This window comes from Adiantum capillus-veneris, chromosome 25, assembly GCF_014529385.1.
Source record: "Adiantum capillus-veneris isolate H3 chromosome 25, ASM1452938v2, whole genome shotgun sequence".
NCBI classification, from domain to species: domain Eukaryota; kingdom Viridiplantae; phylum Streptophyta; class Polypodiopsida; order Polypodiales; family Pteridaceae; genus Adiantum; species Adiantum capillus-veneris.
Window position 1 is genome coordinate 42,643,835 of NC_140955.1, and position 26,071 is coordinate 42,669,905.

The 26,071-nt window shown below is 42.6% G+C and overlaps 1 pseudogene; it reads left to right on the forward strand.

Moving 5' to 3' along the window:
• The first annotated feature begins 11,633 nt into the window (after positions 1-11,633).
• On the forward strand, positions 11,634-12,327 carry LOC147424779 (uncharacterized; annotated as a pseudogene).
• Positions 12,328-26,071: the final 13,744 nt, after the last annotated feature.

Consider the following 26,071-nt stretch of genomic DNA (forward strand, 5'->3'; position numbering starts at 1 on the left):
CCTCAACTTTGTACCTGCTGAAAACAATGACATCTTGAGCATTGGTTGCCTTTGTAGAAAATTTGAACTATAGACCACACTACGTCCAATAATCCCCATTCATGAACTATGAACACATCATGTCCGAAATATAATAATACTCCAAGATAATGAGCTCTAAAACACATTTTGTCCATGATCCAACCAACAACAATGGATTGGTGCACTCATCCTTAGTGTTTTAGATACATCTTATTGGTTTCTTGCCAAATACATGTGCCTTGAACTCCAACCTACAGGTCCAAACATCGATAATTTGAACTCCAACACAAAGGTCCAAATTAATTATATGGAACATTGTTTGCCCCTCTCTGCCACTCACAAGCCTCTCTTTGGCTAAAGCTGGTGGAGGCACAGGTATCCATGTGACTAGAAGACGGGAGTCCATGCCAATGTAGTCATCACCACACCAGCAATCTCTTTGTGGTCCTTCCTTGAGTCACTATCACTGCTTTCCTCCCGATGCTTGCTTTTACCTTTGTCCTTCGTAGATTCTATGTCTTTGCCTTTGGATCTGCAATCCTTGGCCAAATGACCACGCTTTCCACAATTGTAACAACGGTTCTTGGTCTTCTTTCTAGAATCCGAAGCAGCAAGGGCTTTCCATGTGCTTCCCCATCTTTCTCAGAAATCTGAATTTTGCCTTGAGTTATCAACACGGCTTCCTCCTCAATGAGAAAAAAGCTGAGATCATCAAATTCGAGCTTTTCCTTCGTGACTTGTAGCCGAAGTGTCCTAGACGCCATTTTATACTCCTTGGGCAACTTCATGAGAACCAAAGTAGCTAATTGAGTACTCGTCAGTGCACTTTTCATAACCGATAATTAATCATGAATAACTTTAGCCTTTATAAGAAATGAGGGCATGGAACTTCCTCGTGGAAACTGAATGGCAAATAATTATCTAAGAAGGGTGGGTCGCATCTTAGAATCCCGATCAAACCTTGTAACGAGATAGAACCACATATCTTTGGCATTCGTTAAAGTCTGAGTAGCTAGAGAAAGGTCCTTTGTGATTCCACAATGGCCGACATTGCCTTCGCATTTGCCGCATCCCAATCGACACACAATTTGAGATATTCGTCATCTTGAAGGGGGGTATACCTGTTGTGGGGATCCCTCATGGGACGGGGCTCTGAATCATCGACATCATCACATAAGTCTTTCCGTGAGAACCAAAGTCGCATGATCAAATTCCAATGAGCATAGTTATTGTCGTTCAATTTGTCGCTAGCGCTCGAGCAAGGGGGGTCCATAATGAAGTTGCAAGATCTGGAATTCTCGAAAACCTTGTCGCACTCCAAGGGTGACCGCAAAATCTAAGTAGTTCCACCCTCTGCTATTCCCAAGCCGCTCTGCAAAATCCGCTATCCCTCTTTGGAGATCAAAACTCCAAATCGCTCCAAGCTTTGCAAAAAATTGGTACTAAACCGCTTTCACGAACTAAGCTCCTTGCATAATTCAGCTCCAATTTGCCATGTGGGAGCCCTCGAACAAATCAAGGCTCCAAATTGATTGCCTCTTTGAAGCTGCAAGATGGGCACGAAATCGGTCATAAAAAATTCGCCTCGACGTTGCCCAAGCCAAAATACCTAAAATTCGCCTCATCATTGCCCAAGCCAAAATGCGTAATATAAATACCTAAAAGCCAAAAAAAATTAATGGGATCACTTTGGGCAATTCGCTTGAGATGCCAAAACTCCAACACCCCTCTTTGAAATGCTACCAAGCAAATCAGCCAAAAGAGAAGAGGAGGCCTTGGCACACTTATAAAGGCCCCTAGCCTAGTCAAAAGCAATTAATTACATGAAAAGCACTAGTCCCCAAACTCTCCAAATCCCAAAAGCATCCGCTACTAGCAACTTTCGTAAAACGTGCACGTTTGTAAAGCACCACGTCAACAATCAGCCAAAAACATGGACCTTTGTATGCTGCCACATTTGTATTCCCATGGCAATTTAGGTATGATGCTTTACATTATAAATTTTAGGCCCTTTGGTTGGGTACCAAAAGTTGGAACAACTTATTTTAAGTTAGATGGGCCTCTCAACCATATAACTAAGTTCGCAAGAACTTCTCCTATTTCTTCCGGTGAGGTTTAGGCCCCTTTTGTCCTTTAGGTCGTGCCACATCATCACTTTGTGACGCACACATCATATTCATTAGAACATAGAGCTCGAACCATCCCCCTATAGGTGAGTTGCAAACCCTAAAATGATGGAAGCCAACAAAGTACACCGTATGTCAAAAATCTTGCATGAGATCCCACTCTACAATAAAGAACACATTGTGCATAAATCATGGAAGCATATGGACAACCCCATAGACAATAGCTTACACTCTCATCCACAGCTAGCATTACATTCACAACTAGCATTACCCCCTCAGATCCTAATCAACAAGTTTGAATGTGCAACCATCCACACGAAGTAGAAAATCTAACTAGTCCAAAATCCCCATTTTACACTGAAGACCAAAGTTTTGTCAAAAGCATGCACAAACTTGGGTAGGCAAATTGTTGTAGAGTTTGTTTTCATATTAAAATGGGGCAACTTATCCTCGTAGAGTATAGAGAATAGGACACTACCAAATCCACTTGGATATATTCAAAGAATGCAATTTTCACATAGTCGACTTTCTGGCCAACTTTCGCGTCATATGACCAAGTATTACAAAGATGTACAAGTTTTCACTGGTTTAACATATCCTCTTCAGTCTCTGGGCTCTGTTAAGAAAGTAAAAGCAACCTATGCCTAAGACAATAGGCAAGAGTGTTATCTTTTTGCAACTCTTTGAGAGTGCCCATAGAAGATGAAGGTAGATAAACCAAGTGTGCAAAAGCAACATAAGGTTCATCAATAGCAGTAGCTGCCTTACCTAACTCAGAATCTGTATCAGACTTCTTCAAAAAACTCAATTATCAATATGTTCCTATTCTGCACATTTTCGACATATCACCACCACCTTGTATCTCTAACTAGATCCATAAGTATCATCCTGCTGTACCTTCTGCTTCATCTTTGACTTTTTCCAATCAAGGCCTCAAAGTCCCCCTCTAAACCCGACCTCCGAATTGGTCCTCGTAATCGGACACCATAGAAACAAGCTCCTCCCATGTCAAATTCACCAATCCTCTCAGAAGCAATCAAGACTGAATAGAAAGTACCATACTTAAAAGTGAGATGTGTCATCAAGATGATAGCCATATGCTTCAAAGAGATCAACTTCTCTACCTAAAGGATCACATGGTGCATCTTCTACATCAACAGATAGATGTGATCCTTCATGGACTTGGACTTTCAAGGATTAAAGTTTACAACTGTACTTCAAGGTGAATTATCTTCATAGGCATAATCCTATTGTCTACTTTATCCAAGTGGTTCAAGATCCATCGAGCATTGTTTATACTCCTTATATGTCCAAATGTCTGTCAAAGTAAAATTGAAGAAAATAGAAGACTAGATCCTAACCCTCAACTTATTTCCAGCTTCTCCAACTCGTTAAAACAAAGAATAACGCCCATAAGAGCCTTGCGCACTCAACTCCAATGTGCAGCATCAAGATAAGGTAATAGGTCCAATGCCACCTCTATAAGCACTTTCCAATCCTGATAATTCATGGATCAAAAGCATCCTTATTCCATGATCATGGTCAAGGCACTTCAAGCTTGCAAGACATTTCTCAATAGAAAAGGTGCACACCAGGTCGATTTGCCCTCCCTGCCGTAGACACTCAGGATAGAGGGCTGATTCAATGTGCTTCCAAGCAAAACTATGAGTGAAAATGAGTGGGTGGTCCATTCCAAGGGTACCCCTGCTGGAAGAAGGAATTCCATGGAAGAATGGTGTGGTCCCTATATAAGACCTCCCTTTGCCAGTCCAGTACTACAACAAATCCTCCTCCTAGGCTGAGAACCACAACCGGTCACCACCTGCAAGCATGCTGATGTCTGCACCTCTTTGGGATCAAATAGCAAGGGTATAAGGGATGCCACTTCACCTGCAAAAAATGCAGATGTCCTCTGGAGTTGTGTTGAAGGGGGCCAAATCTGAAAACACAGATCAACAAGTATCCCTCTCGTGGAAACCCGGCTTGCACAAAAACGAAGATGCAACCTGACAGTTTCTCCAAGATCTCGAGCCTAGGGCTCTGCAAACATGACAAAGTCCAGCAAGAGAGAGAGAGAGAGAGAGAGAGAGAGAGAGAGAGAGACAATGCAAAAATAAGCAAGAGATGGCGGCAATTCAATTGAGTTGGTTCGAGCAATCTTTCTCTCTTTCTCTCTTTCCGCGTTGTCTACTTTGACAGTTTCATCTTCCCTGAATAAGCAAAAGTTAAAACCCTTGCTGCAAAAGTCTTTAATGATCCTACCATCTCTAATTTTTTGCAACAGATTGCTATCATACATCATATGTCCCACTCATCCGACAGCATCATCTGCATCTGCACCTCAAGAGGTACGTACACACACAGCATATGGCCAAAATTTAAATATCATCAGAGTGAGAAGAGGAAAGGCAAAAACCAAGTGAAACTTTGACAACTTGATACTACTGTAGCTTCCTCGGATATACTAACCGTTGCAACGATGCGAGGAGTGGAAAAGCTTATAGGTTATTCTCACCACAAATTAGTACAATTCTAGATACACATGAATCCAATCTTGTAGACCACAGAATCAACATGATTTTAGGCGTATAAAGCTACACGGAATACAAAAAACTCAACCTATTGATTAACAGATAACCAATGACTAGGTGTGTTTGGCATCATGTCTGCTCAAAACTACACACTAGCCTTTCCAAGGTTAACCAAATACTTGTTGTACTTAGCATCATATCTCCTCAGAACTACTGAGTAGCGTTAAATGGTAACCTTGCATTTGCACTACATTTCTACTCAAATGTATATATTTTTTATTAAAGTTTTAACTTAGTGTTCATTCTCTCTTTTCGTAATAGCCTTTTTCCATACAAACACCTTACCTTTTTTAGATCTTTATGCATTTACATCATATTTCTCTCTTCATGCTAAATGTAAATAGTAAACTTAATTCTACTCTCCTAGTTATTTTACTGCATATTCTTTTAACTAATTATCTTTACTAATTTAAATAGCTATCTACATCCCATAATTTATAAATAAATCATTTATGGGCACTTATCTTACCCATCTTTTCTCAAGGGTAGGGTTAACCTTGTAGGCCTTCCCTTCCCCACCACTATGTGACCCAACTCTTGGATCATTTACTTGTGTTGGTCAACAAATCTTAAATATAATGTATATCCCCAATAAATCAAACTTTATTGGAGCCTACCTCATTTGTTTAAGGTGGATTCTCTTTTGAAAAAAGCATACTACACCTTGGATGCATGCTAAAGGGCCCCCTACAAGGAGACTTGGTTCAAAAGATGTTTTGGATGCATCTTGAATGCCTTAGCTCGTGGGTATACTTGAGGAACACTCCAAAATCAGCTTAAACACTTTGAGAAGGTCAACTTTGCCTTTTACAGCACCCAATTCTGAGTTACAGGCTGAAAGTTGTGGTGAAAACAAGATGCTGCGGACACTGTTACTACAGGTCAAAGTTACAATCAGGTAAACCACAAAGGTGAAAAGTTTTCTTGACTTCTCCAACATTCTAAAATACCAATGGGGAGTTAAAAACCACTTGCATGTGGAGGGGTCGGCTCAAGATGCTTCTAGAGACACAACAAACAGGATGGGGACACTCTGCAGGAGCCACTGGAGGGACATCATGGTGGGGCCCACATACATTATCAACCCTTATGGAGCCTCCACGACTTAAAAGGCTATTTTTAATGAAAAAATAAGTCCCTTATTTGCATAATTGAAGGAATGGTCAAAAGGGAACCTAACTATGGTTAATTACCTACCCTAATCAAGTTTAACGTAACCCAAGGTCTTGTACAGCTATAAAAAGGCCCTTTGGCAAGCACAAAAATACACACACCGACTCCATTGCTGCAAATAAGCTCCTCTAAGGTTAGGGAAGCCTTAATCTCTCTCTCCTCTTGTCTCCCTATCCATTTCCTAAGCTCGCTATCATAAGCGGCACCATAGAGAGAGCATCAATATGCTATTGCTACCATTCTCTTGCAAACATTTCTCTTACCATACTCATCCCTAAATAAGGATTGTAGATTCTATATGAGAGCAAGGATATCAAGTTCAATGATCTATCTCATGGTTTGATCAACAAATTGTTGCAATTGGGGTGTCGTCGTCACACTTTTGCTCTAAACGCATGTAAAATTGGTAAGCATATCTTGGCAGCTTCTCGTATTTTGTGCTCATTGGGTTGCTTGTTTATTGAGAAAGTTTTTTGTGCACCATGGTGTCTATTTGCTTGGCTTCTCTCCTTATGTTGTGTGTAAGTGAGTCTTGGGGCTGCATAGATGGAGAAGAGCTCCCTATGCACGCCGCCTTATGTGTGTAAGTAGTCTCTTCTTTTGGGAAAGGAAAGGAGTTGTCAAGTATTTGTGCATTATGGTGTTTTGAGTTTTGAGGTTTTGTGCTTGCTTTTCTTAAAAGTATATGAGCACTAATATGGTGAAGGTCAATCTTTGCATATGAGTTTGTGCAGTGTTCAAAGGGATTGCTTAAGGAGTGTGTGTTGAATGGTTGAAGGGCATTTTGTGTTGAAGCACATAAGGAAGGTGTGTGTGTGTGTGTGTGTGTGTGTGTGTGTGTTGTATATGGTTTGTTTTGGTTTCCTTCTTTCTCCATAAAAGAGGGTGGTGCCCCTAAGAAATATGCGTGTGTAGGGTCTCACGGAGTGGTTGTCCGGTGGGAGCCTTGAGTTGAGCCCCATCTCAAAAAATCCGCTCTCACTACGCACTATCCTTTACACAAAAAAATGTTTGTTTGATACCTTGAACTATGCAGGTTTGAATAATGAGACCACAACCACTGCTCCGCTCCAATAGTACAAAACATCACAAATGTAACTTCCCGCACCGAGGCCTCTGATTGTAGGGTAATTGATCGGGGGATTTTGCGATCAATCCACAAACAACAACCTGAGCATTACCGACAGAAATAGGGATCCATACTGCAACAAAGGGACCTGGAATACATGGTGCACCTGTGGCAAAAGCTGAATTGGGCAAATGGGCGTAGTGGGCAATAATGCTATTAGCTTCCAGTTGTAAAGGATAACCCAGTGCTGGAGTAGGCGAGAGAACCAAGCAGGCAATGAGCTCCGGAGGTGCAAACACTGCATGGACGAGGGGGTCTACATCACCAAGACTTGCTGCCCATGCCTTGAACAAGGTCCATGCCGTTGAGTGTATCCCATCCACAATTCGAACGACACACAAATCCTCATCTGTACATGCCTCGCGCACAGCTCCTACTTCAATCATTCTCCTGATTAGGTCTTCTGGTAAGCATGCACGAGGTGCACAGAGCGTTGCCATGCCCGGGGTACCTGACAATAAAAAGCAATGCAACTCAGCGAAGAAGAGCAAGCCTACAACCTATGGGCAGAAAAGGTTTAGGCGGGAGAAGGGCAGAGAGAGAGAGAGAGAGAGAGAGAGAGAGAGAGTTGAAAAAGGTTTAGGCGGGAATCTGCTCATTAAAAACCTCGTTTCAATGTGATCCCGCCTAAAAATTTAGAAATTTAACTTTGAAGGTGAGAAAACCTACAAAACTTCGACACCTATGGGCCAAAAAGTGAACTAAGGCTACTTACACATCGCATGCCCAAAATTGGAAGCACATACGTGGAAGCTAGCCGGCAAACGAGAATTGGATGTGCAGGATGGGTAGAGGACATTAGCTTGGGCAGTTGTGACTCCCTATAACCCCAGCTTGGGCAGGGATGGATCTGTAGACAACAAGGATACAGTTGCGTCTCTAGCCAATACGCTACGCAGGCATGCTGACAAAAATAAAGAGTTTTTATTTTCAATGTGTAAAGCATGCTTGCCCCTCTTGAAAACAAATGGGCATACCAAAGCTTTGGTGTGTATTTAGCCTAATAGGTGCCCCCCACACAGGAGGGCAAAGAGGTTAGAAGCGATTGAGTTGCTTTGTGATGTAATATCAAGTCACGCACACGCAAGTTTCAGGGGCGTGGGGGGGGGGGGAGTAACCTTTCCAAATGCAACAGCACCTCCTTTGAGGTGCAGTTAGTGGTGGAGAAAGGAGGGAGTAACTTGAAAATAGTTACCCTCGTGTGGGTGCGATCTTCTTGAGATCTGCATACTCACTTCTCCATTGTTGATCCCATCTCACGGGCTTCATTTAAGACCCCGTGCCCTCTCTCTCTCTCTCTCTCTCTCTCTCTCTCTCTCTCTCTCTCTCTCTCTCTCTCTCTCTCTCTCTCTCTCTCTCTCTCTGTGTGTGTGTGTGTGTGTGTGTGTGTGTGTGTGTGTGTGTGTTGGGAGAAGAGGGGGAGATTGACCGCTTAAAATATTCAACATAAGCTTCCAAGCATCACCATCAACCTGTCCACCTCTTCTTCCAATTTCCAAGCACACACACTCACCTAAACTATCACATACACACACACACAGTAAACATAGAATTGACATAGACAAGCTTGTAGGAGAGTGTAAGAGATGGAGATTAGATTAGAGAGTACACAGCAAATAACCATAGCATAAGAGAGTAGAGAAGAGAATCTGCAAGAGAAAGGCCTAAATCTAGCCCCAAACTCCACTGGCACCTCTCTTGTGGAGTTGGTATTTAATATATTATTTTGAGTTTAAGGTGCCAAAAATTGAGGCCCCTCTTTTTACAACCACTTTACTTTTGCAAATGAGTGAAGCTCATTAGTTCTTGCATGACCCATAAGGGGAGTTCCCACTACAACTATTTACAGAGCCATAGTGGCTTATTGAAATGATGTTCTAAGATACTGTGCAAATAAAAAATGGCCAAGAGTAATTGCCGTCGCCTCTTCATCAACTCCCCGCATTCCACTCTACAAAATCATCATCAACTCAATTAGTAAAATAAATAGACAGCATATAATTAACCATTACGCCCAGCTATCCCAATTACAGCTAACCACTACAATAGGAGGGTGCCCAGTCTCGTAACATCCCTCCCACCAAGGATAGCAACTGTCCTCAGTTGCTCAATAGAGCTATCCCAATTGCAGCTAACCACTACAACAGAAGGGTGCCCAGTCTCGTAACATCCCTCCCACCAGGGATAGCAACTGTCCTCAGTTGCTCAATAGAGAAATCAACTGGACCGTGAGTGATGGAAAGTGTGGAGAAGGTCAGGAAAGTTGCAAAAAAACTTTTCAGGTATCCATTTGGCATCCTCTCTAGGGTGGCCCTTGAAAGTTAGAAGGTAACGGTTATAAACCATTCCAGTGCTTGTAGTGGTGGTCTCATGGTCAACTATTTTATTAGGGATGAGTTGCTCTTCTTGGTCTACAAGTGAAGGAGGGTCCTCATAAATGTGGTGTGTAGGTAGGGGTCCTCGGAATGGGCGTAAAAGACTAATGTGAAAGGCATTGTGAATGTGCCAATGTGCAGGTAGTTCTAAACGAAAAGAAACATCATTAATGACAGCTGAAATTTTGAAAGGTCCATAAAAACGAGGAGCAAGCTTAACAAAGACATTAGTGTCAACGCTTTTGATCCTGCGTTTTTTGATGCGAAGTAAAACATGATCACCTTATTTGAATTGGTGTGCCTTGCGGTGCTTGCTAGCATGCTTGGTGTAAAGTTCTTGTGAGTGTTTAATGGCAGAATGCACACTTGCATAAATATCATGAAAGTCAGTAGTGAAATCATCAGCGGCAAGCACAACATCAGAAAGACGTGAAGCAGGAGTAGGAAGTGAGTGACCATAGACAATTTCAAATGGTGACTTACCTGTGGCAGTGTGAGTGGTATTGTTGTAGGCAAATTGCAAAATATGAAGGTAATCATCCCATTTCTTAGGTTGAGAAGAAACATAAGCCTTTAACAAGTCAATAATAGTGCAGTTGGTGACTTCGGTTTGACCATTAGATTCAGGATGAAATGCAGAAGTGAAGTCAAATGTAGTGCCAAGATTTTCAAACATAGTAGTCCAAAAAGCACTACAAAATTTTGAATCTCGATCAGAAATAATCACTTTAGGAAAACCATGATGTGGAAAAACAGTCTTAAGAAACAAAAGTGCAGCTTAATGTGCTGTGAGTGTTTTCTTACACGGAACAAAGTACACTTGTTTAGAGAAACGATCAATAATAGTCCATATCATGTCATGTTTGTGCGTTGTGAGTGGGAAACCAGTAACAAAATCCATTAAAATATGTTCCCAAGGTCTTTTAGGAATGGGGAGAGGGTGTAAAGTCTCAATTTCTTACCTGTAGCTGCTTTGATTTTTTGACAAATCAAACAAGTTGACACATACTGTTTAACATCCATTCTCATAGTAGGCCAATAGAAATCACGACATAAATTTTGAAAAGTTGCAGCAAATCCTCTATGTCCAGCGTAAGGGGGTTTGTGCAATTCTTCAATAATTAATGTACGGAAAGGTTTAGTCACACACAATTTTGTTTGAAATAAAGGAAGTTTTTTTGAATAGTGTATTCGAGAAATGTGTGTACAAAATTATCAAGCATGTGCAACCATGTCGTTTGGAAGTCATCATCATGTGCATAAGTGTCAGGCATAGTGTCAAATGAAGTTCCCGTAATGGTTGATAGATGATTAAGTGAGGGTCTTCTACTCAAAGCATCAGCTACAACGTTTTCTTTACTAGGTTGGTATTGAATGTTGGGCTGAAAACTTTGAATAAACGCGGCCCACTTAATATGTCTATCATCTATTAAGGGCTGAGAGAGTAAATATTTGATACTTTGTTGATCAGTTTTAATGATCAAGTCAGTACCCATTACATAGTGTTTCCAAATTTTCAATGCATGTACCACAGCAGTCAACTCTTTATCATAAGTACTGAACTTTGTTTCAGACGGTTTGAATTTACGACTTTCGAAAGCAATTGGATGGTTATCTTGCATGAGGACTGCATCGATACCTTTTCCACTAGCATCAGTGACTACCACAAAGAATGGTCTTTCAAAATCAAGCAATTGCATACAGTGCATTAGTCAAAGCATGTTTAAGTGCATTAAATGAGCTTTCTTGCAAATTAGTCCATTCATAAGGCGTGTTTTTCTTCAATAAGAGAGTCAAAAATGTGCTTTGTAAGCAAAATTACGAACAAAATTCCTATAATAGCTACAAAGACCAATAAAAGATCATAGCTCATGCAAGTTTTTGGGTCTAGGCTGTCAGGCCAAGGGCAGGGCCAAGGGCCAGGACGGACATGCGGTCAAGGGGCGCTATATTTAGGGGCTAGGAGTCTATATATGGCACGGTTGGGTGGAGAGTTGCATGGTCCAGTCCCCCGCAGTCTAACATTGGTATCAGAGCAAGGTGGAGAGGAGGAAGGAGGGTGGAGCCATGGCGGAGAAAGATGGCATGGTTCTCTTTTCAAGGCATGTAATCTCTCTCTCTATCCCTCTCTCCCGGAATCTCTCTCTCTCTCTCTCTATCTCTCTCTCTCTTTGCGGTTCATGGAAGCTCGCCCTCCTTTCGGTGAAGAAGGAGCAGCATGGCAGAGTCCTTTCATGGATGCATGGCAAGGTCGTGCTGCAAGAAGGCCATGGCAGAGAGGGAAAGCAAAGGAAGGCATGGCTCTTTGGCTTTTCTCTCTCTCATCTTCAACCGGGCATGGCGAGATTTCTCGGCACAGAGAACCGTTGCAACAACCCTAGCATGGACGAGGGTGTGTCGGCGACCTGAATCAAATCGGCCATGCATGGTCTCTAGAGAATCGCCCTGGGCCAAGGAAGCGATTTCGACACAGTCTCTTGGCCAGTCAGCACCTGTAGCATGTCCCCATGCAAGGTTTTTGGCCTGCGCAGGCGGCAGCTGCTGCCATCGCCAAAAAAAAATTTCTTTTTACTTTCTTTTTACATTGGTGGGTGCCCTAGGGTACCCACGGGCCACCCCAGGGGCCCCTCCACACCAACCAGGGCCAGGACACTATCTCCTTCTCGAAATCGGCCAGGGCTGCGACTAAGACACGGCATCGGCAAGGCTGTATGGGCCGTTTTTCACACAAAATTTTTTGCATATATCTGAGACAATTGTATTCGACCTCGGAATTCCACCCTCGGCGTTTTGCTCAGGAAAGCACACACCATCTATACGACGGGCATTATTTACAGTCGAGGCAACAGACTCTTGGGGCTTGTCGCCATGGCAATCGAAAGGGCTACCCATCAACACAAAAGCGAGGTTAGGTGATTATGGTTGCATGCAACCAACCAAGCAAGCAAGTGTGACGATGACTGATGTAGCTCTTTGACCTTCAAAGGCAAGGTATGCATAGATTTGGTTTTGGTTTGCCAAAGTTTTTCAGACATGCTGTGTAATTTTTGCATGCACTAGACGAGTAAGTGTTTTGGCCTCGCATCCACAAGCAAGGCTGGTAACAACTATTTTTACACACATGCCAAGCACAAGGTGCTTCTGTGGTTAGAACAAGCATGACAAGCCTCATATACTTTGCCTGCAACATATATGAGTGCAATTTAGACACTCCCAGCACAAGCACGGCTTGTGACAGTTGTTTTAAGCATTACCATTTTGTTGGCATCGAAGCAATGTTTCACATGCCAACATGGCTCAAGCATGGCTTGAGTACTTGCAACCCTGATCTGCTGCACGGATCATCAGCAGTTCACTTTTGATGCCCATGGAATCTCAAGGAGATCGGCACACCCTGTGGCTCGGCTTCATGAAGGGTGCACAGAGCTCGGCATGGCCGACCTCTTGTCACTGCTTTCAGAAGCCGACAAAGATGCTAGCCCAGAGCTAACCACTTACAGTTGAAATTGCTTGACAAGGTCAATTTTTTGTACATGATCGACAAGGTTGATTCTCTTTGCTATGGCATATGTCGTCAATAGCATTTGTTGGCAACGAGGCTAGACATAGTTATATGAAGCAAGGCTTCAATTTCTGCATCTTGCATTGAGCTTCCCCACGTTTGGTCTATGCTAGGAGCATACAAAATTGGGAAGGATTTGGCAATATGCTTGCAAGTTATTTCATTTCATGCCCGACGGGCATATATGGCGCAAGAGAGCGAAGTTGTGTACACGCCAACTCCCACTTGCACAGCAAATATGGCTATCAACCATCTATGAGACATCAGATATGGCTATGAGACATCTATCCGACAGCCACATATGGCTATGAGCCATCTCTGAGAAAGTTTTCTCCTACAAAATTTCATGACAACTGGTTGCAGCAACAACTACCAGGTTAGCCAAGTTTAAGTTTTTCCTTTTTTTTTTCCATGTTTACACTTTACTTGGCAATTACTGTCATTGTGCAAAGCAAAGTGCTTTGGCACGGCTTCTCCCTTGTGCCGAGATAATGCCATTGATTTGGAATCAAGGGCTTTGGCACACAAGTTTGGGGAACTGGCAAAATAGGGAATGTCAGCTCACAGAATCCGTACCAGTTTATTTTGTGCACGGCACTTATGATTTTGGTTCTCACGCTTGAGACCGTTATCGTAGCCAAGGGCTTACGTTTTTGCATGCAAGGCATGCTAAGCAGTTGGCATGGATTCCACCACTTTATGCATTACGCTTTCGTTATCACACTCGCAACTCTGTCATGGACAGACTAAGTGATGGATTGTTGAACCTGATGGTTGGTTGCTATCAACACCCAACAACACTAAAAGGAACCTAAATCTAGGACTTATTTCATAGGCAAAGTGCCAATGCTAAGTCATTTTCATACAAACACGACCCTGCAAGGCAGGTAGATCAAGATGTGGTTGTGTTTTTCTGTTACCTCTCTCAATGAGAGAGTCATAGCAGAAACTTGTTGCATGCTTCTAGGATATGCTGCACATTAGGCATAAGATGCACACGAGCATGGCAATCAACTATACACATCATAGTCATTCAAGGAAAGTTCCGCAGCCCAGCATGCTCTTCTTCTCTCTCGTTCTCTCTTTAAGGAAATAATGAAAATCTTCTAAGAAGCTTTTGATACGTGTTTTTCTCGTGAGTCAGCCTGAGCCAAGGTGCTCTAACTTTCAGCTAGCACGTGGCTAAGATGCTACTCAAATTAGTCTTCATCAGTTCGTCCATTGAACATTAATTTGCACAAGGGCTATGAGCCACATAGGCTAAGAGCCATTGTCAGGCCAAGGGTAAGACCCAACTATTGGCATTCTTTGGGGTGATTGTTTTCAAGATTGAACAGATCTACCCAAGGAAGTATACATCGACGTTAATGCACAAGCAAGAGTCTTGTCATTACGGATGTTTAGGGTGTCATTTTTGCACTACATGTTTTCAGTGCGACACTCAAGCTGAGTTTTTGATAATCTTCAACTCACAGTAGTTGATCTCTATAAGGAAGTATAGATGTAGCAATCAGTGGTGATAGCATGGCTGTCCACACGAGCTAGGCAGTTCACTTGTGTGGATTTCCTGCTCTCTCTATAGCACTACGGAGTGTCTATGGACATATTGTTTTAGGGTACGACCCGACGGGTGACTGCTACATCACCCCATAGGCATTGAGGATCACAGTTGATCTGCATTGAGGATCATAGTTTGATCTCTCTCAGTTAGACTTCAAGGAAAGAATTCCGCAATCTACCACGCGGTAGTGGACAAACTCAACTTTTCAAGTTGATTCCAATCATTATGTACACGGTTAACTATGTTGGTTGTCGTTACCTGCTAGTTGAGCAGTTTCTACAAAGGGTCTTACCAAGGGGTTTGACTACGTAGATTTTAACCAAAGGGGTTGGATTACGAAGGCAACACCCACGGTTCCCAATGCAATGCTGTTTTTTTTTCACGTAGGAGATGTGCTCCTCTCCGTTTAAATATTGGTAAGTGAACATTACGTTCAAACCTCCAGGTACGCATCTATTAATTTGGTGTTATTCCATTTTTTGTATGCTTTGCTTGTTTTTTTTTTCAAGACGTATAAGTACGCTTGAATGTTACAGAGCCATGCCAAGGGCATGTCGGCACAAAGTATTTTGGGCCAAGTGTCCAATCTACCTTTTTGCCTTATGCTGTTACGAACCTACTTGTAGGGTTCGATTTGGCACATGTTGTCACATGGGATACAACATGGTCTAGGAACTCAAGGAGTTTGGTTTAGCCAGTGTGGAGCATGATAATGAGGGTCCCTCTCACTCGCGTCGCAGAGTGTTCGTAATTACCTCAATACACAAGTACAACTCGTACTTGATGGATGTCACTTTTCCTGGCATCCTTACTTGAGACATATTCCACATGTGGAGAATATGAGTCTCTGGGACTGACACTGGCGCCCAATTCGAAATGATGTGTCGCGACGAAGTCCCTAGGTGTTGGTCGCATCCATTCATTAGACCAATTGATGCACACAGTATCAGGAACAATTTCAGTGGCCAAAAATTGTCGGGTACTAAGTACAGACTTGTTGTGATTACAAGTGATGTGAAACCACCTTAACGGAGGGTCGTTTCTACATATAGCAAAGTATGCTACGTTCATGAGAATGTTTCATGGTTGGTTCCTAGGTGTGACCGGGTTGTCACATTCTATTATGGTCCAACTTTTGTTGCAAAGTATGCTACGTTCATGAGAAGGTCTCATGGTTGGTTCCTAGGTTTGACCGGGTTGTCACATTCTATTATGGTCCAACTTTGTTGCAAGATTTTCACGTAAGTATCGTGGAAAGTCTTGTCATGGAAGTGCGGTTTGGATATGTTTGTGTTAAATGCATGCACACTAGGTGTTATGGGCCCTAGTGTTTAACACAAATTTATTTGGAGCGGCATGCAAATCCATGGACTTTATTCTTTCTGCACCCTTTTGCACTGCTAGTGCAATCTCTCTTGCAGATTTAGTATGAGTTTACACCCTGCCATACAAGGTGATGGCTGAGTATGGATGTTAGTGATTGGTTGTTGGAACCTCCAATCTACCTTCAACCTAGTTGGTTGTTTCCATTCCATATCGAGTATATGGCTGGATACTCAATGGTTGAGTCATAGTTTGTCGTCAGTCGTGGAAGACTGTCTGTGAGTGGCTGGGGAAAGTACCTCACTCTTACTGCTGTTATTCATCCCATGGGCAGCTTACAAGTATTCTATTTAGTACTAAAGGATATGCTAAGCGCATACGTTAGTAAACCGTGCTAAAGGATCTGCTAAGAGCATACGTTAGCACAATGCATTCTGAATAGGTGATTCTCTTCTTATTCTAGAATTTGCTTAGGTTAGGTTTTCAACTTTGAACACCTATTGTGGTGGGGTTGGATACTGATAGTTTCATAAGTCAAGGACTTAGTAGGTGTGCTGACAGAGTATGTTGGCATGTAACCTTTGTTAGGGGTGAACATGTGGTTCTGTGTGTTCCAAAATGTTTAGAAGTCTGACATGAGGACACTCCCTATTCTATCTTTCAGTACCTATGAGCTTTTCAAGATACTCACATGAGTTATCATGAGTTACCATTTAGATACGGGTGGTTGCAAAAGGACAACAATGTTGAAAATCAAGATGTTGCTCTTGGTTTCATTGAACCTCCTCACTGCACCAGGTATCAGTCATATGGACAATTGGCCCGTGTACAAGATGCCAATAAGGAAAACATCAGTGTTCTTACGAAGATACTACCACTTGTGTTTTCGAGGACGAAAATGCTTCTCCAAGGGGGGAGTAATGTCAGTGTTCTTACGAAGATACTACCACTTGTGTTTTCGAGGACGAAAACGCTTCTCCAAGGGGGGATTAATGTCAGGCCAAGGGCAGGGCCAAGGGCCAGGACGGAGATGCGGTCAAGGGGCACTATATTTAGGGGCTAGGAGTCTATATATGGCACGGTTGGGTGGAGAGTTGCATGGTCCAGTCCCCCGCGGTCTAACATTTAGGCCATGATTGAATGGCTTCAATTTTCTTTGGATCGACATGTATTCCCTTACCCGATACAATGTGTCCCAAATATTCAATTTCAGATTGGAAAAATGAACTCTTTTTAGGATTCAAATACAAGTGATTTTGTGCAAGCAAATCAAATACACGTGTTAAATGTTGCTTATGCTCTTCTTCAGATTTACTGAATACCAAAATGTCATCAGAAAATACAATCACAAAATCTTGATGGTCAATGAAAATTCGATTCATCATGCGTGTGAATGTAGCTGGTGCATTTGTCAAACCAAATGGCATGACAAGAAATTCATAGTGTCCAGTTTGTGTTCTGAAAGCAGTTTTGTAGACATCATGTTCAAACATTTTGACTTGGTGATAACCTAATTTAAGGTCAATTTTGGTAAAGATGTGTGCCCCTTTCAGTTTGTCTAGTAGATCATCCACTCTAGGAATAGGAAACCTATTCTTAATGGTGATCTTATTTAAAGCCCTGTAGTCGATACACATACGAAAGGTTCCATTTTTCTTCTGGACAAGAAGTACTGGAGCTCCGTATGATGAACTACTAGGGCGGATTAGGCCTCGGTCAAGTGAATCGGTGATTTGAGTTTGTATTTCCCTGTGTGCGGTAGGATTTACACGATAAGGTGCTCTACAAGGAGGTTCACTACCTGGTATGATGTCAATTTTGTGGTCTTCTGGGCGTGATGGTGGAATTCCAGGTGGCAGATCATGCATGAAACAATCTTTAAATTGTGAGAGAAATTCATCATGGGTGGATTTATGTGAAGTTTCCGTTTCAGCCGAAATTTGATTTACCAAGACTAGGTATGTTTTCCCATGTTTTCGAATTGCTCGTTTGGCTTGAGTGTGAGAGAGGAGTGGAAATTTTTGATGTGCCAGTGTTGCTTGGATGGAGAAATTTTTATTATTATGAGTGAGAGACATTGTACCTGTTTTATAATTAACCAACGGGTCAAATTCATGATGAAATGGCATTCCCAAAATCATATCAAGACCATGCAATGGTGCTACCAAAAATGCTTGTGTGAATTCACCAATTCAAACTTCAACAGTGACTTGAGTTTTACAATTAAAATGTTGATTATTAAAAACAGTTTTGACCTTGTGAGGTGATGAAATTTCAGAGAATGATAGTTGTTGTGCCAATCGTGTGGAAATGAAATCATGGCTACTGCCATCATCTAGCATAATGGTGACATTTTCACCCTTAACAGTGCCTTGCACTTTAAACAAAGTGTGAGGACATATAGGAGTACCTGAGGATGGGTTGTCATCGTTATCATAATCAGGATCATATCCCTCACTGTAATTAACTTCCACTTTGTTGTCGCCAGGTATAGCATCTTCGATGAGGTTAAGAGTAGCGTTGTTGGGGCGGTTGTTGTTGAAGGGTTTCTGATTTGAATTCCTGTTGACTCCATTTAAATGGCCATTGGATTGACCATTGCCCTTAGCATGACCATTTGGGCACTTATCTGCATAGTGACCATACTGAAAGCATTTAAAACACTTCACCTTTTTGTTACCATTTGAATTTGGAGGAGAACGCTGGTTGGAAGGATGTTGGTTGCCTCGTTGCTGAGTGTTGTTGTTGTTGTTGCTTGTATGAGGTTAAGCAGTTGTAGGAGGATTGTCAAATCTTCGTCTTTTGAAAAAAGTACGGCTTTGGTGTTTGCTTCTATCAAAGTTAGAAGAGAAAGGAGGTCTCTTGTTGCGGTTAGTGTTAGCAGGTCGATCAGTGTGAGAGGAATGTCCACCTTTCTTTTTTTCTGCGTTGAGAACCAAATTAATGGCCTTTGACAGAGAATCTGGTTCGAACATATCTACCTCAGCACTAATTTGTAGTGCCAAGCCTAATATGTGCTTCCGCTTCAATTTCCTGCGACTAACATGTTCAATAGCTTGCAATTGAATTAGACAATTCCAAAAACGATCAGTGTAACCTTGTATGTCTTCATTTCTACCCTGTCGAATTAAATCCCACTGACATCGTGCTTTAGCTTTGTACTGTGTGGGCAAAAATTGGGGTAAAAACACTTTTTTAAGTGCATTCCAGGTGTGTGGTCTTCTTCCATGTTGTTTGGTGGCGTTCCACCACAATGCAGCGCTGCTAGTGAGATGATTGGATGCACACTTTACCATTTCACGTTCGGGAATGTCTTCATCATGAAAATAGTCATCTAGTTGGCTAACCCATGCTAGAACCGTGCTAGCATCTTTAGTGCCATCAAAATCTTTGAAAGTGAAGGCTTTTCTGCTAATGTTGTTTTTCTTGAGTGCCGTTGCAGATTCGGTGCGTGCAGAATGCAATAATTTATCTTCAAGTTCTTGCCTTCGCATGCGTTCATATGTGAGTGACTGCTGCAAATTTTGAAGTTGCTCTGCAATCGTGGGTGCCTGAGGAAGGTGTGCCATGATTGCGTGCTTTTTTTTTAAAAAAAAAATAATTTTTTTTAAAAAAATAAATACTTAAATGGTAATGCTAAAAAAGGCTTTTTGGTAATATTCACAGATGCAATATGCGGAATAAAGTAAAATAAATAACAGAAATGTAATGTACTTAGCTGAGAAATAGCGTTGGCGTCCAGTCCGGAATGGCGATGCTCTAGGAAATTGCCAGAGAGTAGACGGTCCGACGGTGCGTCAGCTAGCCGGTCGAATTTTGTAGGCCCGATCTCCCGTATCCCCAAAATGGTAATGGTAATTTTAGCTTTCACTGTAAACTTTGGTTCATAAAATCGGCTATCTTTGATGAGATCGTGATTCTGGAAATTATCATAACAAAAATTGAACCACCAAATGTAGTCAGATATGGTCGACGAGGAATGGATAGCCCATTTTTTTTCCTTTGAACAGCAAGAGAGAGTGCTTGTGTGGCCGAAGGAGTCGGTGGCTTGAGGTCTTTTAATGATTAGGTTGGCGGAAATCGACCAAGAGAATTGGAGTGGGTTGTGTATTGGTTCTTATTAAAGGGGGCTACTTGGCTTCTTAATTTGGATGGTCGGCCATGTTTAAATGGCAAAGCTTATAATTTTTTGTAGTGGGCGGCTGGCCAAAACTTTAAACCTCAACTTTTTGGTTTAAAAGAGGTGTGTAAAGGCTTTTAATAGCCTGCATGGCGTGCTAGAAAGCTGCAAGCAGCGCGCGAGTACAAAAGGAGGTTCAGGGTGCTGTGCAGGGTAAGCTTTGGACCGCGAGGGAGTGACGACTTTTACCCAGCAGTCCTAGGCGTCCGTATTGGCGACAGCTACGAGCCTTTCCGTGCAGCTCGACAACATGGGTTGGCGGTCCTTCCCACGGCCGGAGTTAGAGTTGAAATCGCTGCTAGGCAGCCCTTCCCACAATAGGGGTGAGCCGGATGGCCAAAAATTGTGGATATACTGTGATTGAATCGAGGAAGCGCAACACAAGAGGGAATACTGAACTTGAGGCTTTCAAGCAGGAGAATTATGGAATTTCTCCGATGGCTCTTTCCATCCTTCCTTCTATATTATAATTTTCGTGACAAGCTTGAATTTCCTCCTCTCTTCTTTGATCCTTCTTTCCTTCCTCTTTAATTAAGCTTTTCGATGTCATTCATCATGACAAAACAATTGCGTGCTCGAAGTAAAAAATCTTCCGATTCTCCAAGCTTTTATGCTTTCTTCTTGACTTCACAATCCGCAATAATTATGCATTAGAATTGAAAGTGGACACTCGACATACCATATTTTGGGTCGCTATGAAGCCGAATTGGAAATCAATTGCCGAATAGCCACCAATTAACAATCGAGTTTTCTTCTGCAAATTCGATCAATTATACTTCGAATTTCCACGAGTCCTTGAATCGTTGAATTGCAAGGTCGATGAATTGCAATTGGGATTTTGTCGATTAGAGGAACTCCTTCTTTAAAATTGAAATTTGGTGCCGATTTATCCTCGAACCTGAAGCTCTGATACCACTGTTGGGAGAAGAGGGGGAGATCAACCGCTTAAAATATTCAACACAAGCTGCCAAGCAATCACCATCAACATGTCCACCTCTTCTTCCAATTTCCAAGCACACACACTCACCTAGACTATGACACACACACACACACACAGTAAACATAGAATTTATATAGACAAGCTTGTAGGAGAGTGTAAGAGATGGAGACTAGATTAGAGAGTACATAGCAAATAACCATAGCATAAGAGAGTGGAGAAGAGAATCTGCAAGAGAAAGGCCTAAATCTAGCCCCAAACTCCACGGCACCTCTCTTTGTGGAGTTGGTATTTAATATATTATTTTGAGTTTAAGGTGCCAAAAATTGAGGCCCCTCTTTTTACAACCACTTTACTTTTGCAAATGAGTGAAACTCATTAGTTCTTGCATGACCCATAAGGGGAGTTCCCACTACAACTATTTACAGAGCCATAGTGGCTTATTGAAATGATGTTCTAAGATACTGTGCAAATAAAAAATGGCCAAGAGTAATTTCCATCGCCTCTTCATCAACTCCCCGCATTCCACTCTACAAAATCATCATCAACTCAATTAGTAAAATAAATAGACAGCACATAATTAACCATTACGCCTAGCTATCCCAATTGCAGCTAACCAATACAACAGGAGGGTGCCCAGTCTCGTAACTCTCTCTCTCTCTCTCTCTCTCTCTCTCTCTCTCTCTCTCTCTCTCTCTCTCTCTCTCTCTCTCTCTCTCTCTCTCTCTCTCTCTCTCTCGGTATTCGAGATCACCAATCATCCACTTTTGGAACCATCAATAGACAGTATGAACAGGCGAGCTCTATGTGTGTGTGTGTGTGTGTGTGTGTCGTGTGAACAAAGTGCAAAAGAGAATGAAGGAGAGGCAACTCTCTCTCTCTCTCTCTCTCTCTCTCTCTCTCTCTCTCTCTCTCTCTCTCTCTCTCTCTCTCTCTCTCCCCCAGTGCAACCATTTTTTGACATAGTAGACAACAATTCACTCTTTGGAACATAGCTTCTTCATCCAAACTCCGATTTGGGTGATCTATAGCCTCAATCGGATAGCATGACGCCCTCTACACATTGATGTAAAGGCAAAAATTTTCAGAGTTATGGAAGGCATTTCTGTAACAGCATTTCTCAAGTGGACAGGTTCAGGAAAGTTGACTCTCACCTCTTATTTTACATACAATGTCTTCCGGCACTCGCAAGGGTTCTTCTTCTTCAACAAGGTCCACAACCATTGTGGAAAATGATCCAAAATCTCCTAAGTATGGAGATAGCAACACAACTGTCATAATCACTAATATCCAAATCTCCTAAATGATTTTATCATGTTAAACTGATCATTTAATATGGGGAAGTGCCAGGGGAGAAAAAGCTAGAATATTGGTTAAGCTGGCAGACTGGCCACACTAGGGATCTAAAGGAGGGAAAATAGGGATCCAAAGGGGAGGCCATCTGCGAAAGAGCAATGTGACAATGGGCTTTAAAGACCCTAAGGTTCAGCCCATTAAGACTTCCAAAATGCTAAGGTTCCAAAATTCAAAGGTCAAAGCTTAGGAATATTGGATGATTTGTGTGTGTACAAAAGTCTTCAATGAGTCCTACATAGGAGGGGGAGAGTCCTTGAAGTAGGGGATGAGAGAGTAACACACACACACACACACACACACTCACTCACAAGCTCCTTTACACAAAGGGAAATGAGGGACATGTTGGGATCGGAGAGCACACACACAGAGAGCCAACACGAAGAAGGAGATAGACACAGTGTGTGGCGGGGCGGTACTCACACTACAATGTGTAGTTATGAGTATAGTTATTATGAATGAGTAAATGAATGGCTGTACATGGGTGGCTGAACAACGGGCAGCCGGGCACACGGGCCTTTAACCGTGTTCAATGGATGCAAAGCCTAGGTACAAAGCAAGGCTTGTGGCTAAAGGATTCAAGCAACAGAAGGGCATTGATTTTGACGAGATCTTCTCCCCAGTGGTGAAGATGTCTACTTTGCGTATGTTGTTTGCTTTGGTAGCTACAGAAGACATGGAATTGAAGCAAATGGATGTAAAGACAGCTTTCTTACATCCGGACTTGCACGAGGATTTGTACATGGAGCAACCAAGTGGGTTTGTTATTCATGGCTCAAAGAAGATGGTATGCCGGCTTCTTAAGACCTTGTATGGGCTGAAGCAATCATCTCGTGAATGGTATCGTAAGTTTGATGCATTCATGAGTTCATTGGGCTATGTACGCAGTTATGAGGACCCATGCCTCTATACTCGCAAGGCTGCAGATGGTAGTCTTATTGTTTTGGTTTTGTATGTGGATGACATGCTGATCGCAGGGAAGTGTATTTCTGATGTGGATGCCTTGAAACATAGGCTACATGAGACCTTTTCCATGAAGGATCTTGGGGATGCCAGTCATATTTTGGGTATGCGGATCACTCGTGATCGTTCTCGCAAGATGCTCTTTCTTAGTCAGAAAGAGTACATTGACAGGGTGCTTGAGCGTTTTCATATGGAAGGGGGGAAGGCCATTAGTACCCCGTTGCCTCCATATGTAAAACTCAGCCATGATGACTGCCCTCAGACAGATTTGGAGACTACAGAGATGTCTCAGATTCCCTACGCGTCAGCTGTTGGTTCCTTGATGTATGCCATGGTGGCTACGCGTCCAGATCTTGCTCATGCAGTTGGTGTGGTTAGCAGGTACATGTCTAACCCGGGAAAGCGTCATTGGGATGCAGTGAGAGGTATTCTCAGATACTTGAGAGGGACTTCAGAGTTGTCCCTATGTTATGGTGAGAAGGATATGTATGTTTGCGGATATACAGATTCAGACTATGCAGGGTCAGTGGACTCGAGGAAGTCTACTAGCGGCTATGTGTTCACAGTTGCAGGTGGACCGGTTTTGTGGGCATCACGTTTATAGCCATGTGTTGCTTTGAGCACTACAGAGGCTGAATATATGGCTGCCACTGAGGCTGCCAAGGAGGCCGTATGGCTCTCACGACTAGTGGGAGATCTTGGTATAGCTGGTGATGCTCCGATTCTACATTGTGATAGCCAGAGTGCCATAGCGTTGGCACGGAATCCTGTCTTCCATGCGAAGACAAAGCACATTGAGGTGAGGTATCACTTCATACGAGAGGTGTTAGAGGACAAGCGCATAGAGCTTGTCAAGGTACACACTGACGATAACCCTGCTGATCTACTCACGAAGTCGTTACCCTCACAGCGGTTTGCACATTGTAGATCGCTGATGGGTATGGCTTGACTTCTTTTGCTGTACTTTGGCCACTTTAAAGGCACACTGCCTTTAAGTGGGAGATTGTTGGGTTAAAGGCCCGTGTGCCCGGCTGCCCGTTGTTCAGCCGCCCATGTACAGCCATTCATTTACTCATTCATAATAACTATACTCATAACTACACATTGTAGTGTGAGTACCGCCCCGCCACACACTGTGTCTATCTCCTTCTTCGTGTTGGCTCTCTGTGTGTGTGCTCTCCGATCCCAACAGGACACATGTCAGCTCCCTAACCGAGATGCCCACAAGGTGTACTCAAATCGTATTGGATGGCCATGGAGTTGGACCAATGAGAGTTAAGCTAGAGTTGATCTAGTTTAATTAATTTAAAAACACTTAATAAAAGAACCAATAAGAATTAAGCTCTCTAGAAGACTATTGGACAGTCTCCCAAGGGGTCCAATGAGCATTCAACGGCCCTATGGCTTGCCTGATTCCTATTGGCCAGGAGACAAAGGGGTCCAATGAGATTTGAGTTGCATTAATTAATTACCTAAAGCTCTCGCAAAAGGGGAAAGGGGGACACATGTAGAGAGGCTATCACTTATGCTGCTTAAATTTCATTGGCTAAGCTGGGAGAGGTCCAATGGGGTGTCAGCATGAGTAAAATGCAAGAGGGGTCGACCAAGAGAGAGAGGGGACTGAATTTGTCGTCATTATCACACACACACTCACACAATCTCATGTGTGGAGCAAGAAGACTCTCTCTCTCCTTCTCAAGCTTTAATGGAAAGCTTATCACCTACTCCAAGCTTGTGAGAAGGGAGGCCTACACCAACAACTCTTGGCTTTGTGATGCAAATCCAACCAAGAGCCAAGCTTCAATGCATGCTCATCTCCTCTACCATGCTAATTACTAAGCTATGCTATGCTAATATGAGTATGCTGTACATCTTTATCATAAGACTACTCTTTCTTCCTCTCAATCTACTCTCATACCCCGCTAGCTCTCACCATCTTCGAAGGTGTGTGAGGTCTTGGGTCTGAGACCATGAGGGAATTGATGTTGTGTTTTCTTAGTGCTTGAAGCTTCCATCTTCATTACACTAGCTAGTATTGAAGGAACACAAAGAATTGTATTGTAAAAGTCTCTCTTGATGGGAGAAACCTATAATACAAAGCCTTTTGGAGGGGGGGACCGGCTCCATGTAAATACGGTCCTCAACTGTTGTCAATAGCTTAGTTTCTCTCTCTTTTGAAGTATTGTTCATGCTATCTAACTAGGTGTTATGTTTTTTGTTGCTCTCTCCACCCAAGCACTCTTGTTATGTTCATTAGGAGCCTATTCTAATGAAATGCTCACTATGTTCATGTTATTTTCCGCTACACACAAGTAACGTTACTAGGCCATTAAATGTTACACAACCACCCAACCAACGACATCAAAAACCATGACCGTAAACAAACAAGGCGAAGACTTACGAGCACCTTCAATGGAGAATGGCACACTAAGGGTACTTGTGGTTGAGAATGAGAATCTCAAGAGGACACTTGAGATGCAAACAACACGTTTGATACAACTTGAAGAGGAAGTCAAGGAATGTAAACGCTCTCTTGTGGACTTGAATGCTTTGAAGGAGCGCACGAGCAAAGTGGAGTATGACCATGTATTGAAAGAGGAGAAATTTGACACAAGCAAGCAGATCTCTCACGAAGAAATATGTGCCCAAGGAGGAGGCAAGTCCCTCGAGCAAATAGGGATGCGTGACCTATGAGACCGGGTTACAATTGAAAATATGCTTTTGGAATCGTAATGGACATCCATGGAATGGGGGGGTTGGCATTGATGAACTAACAA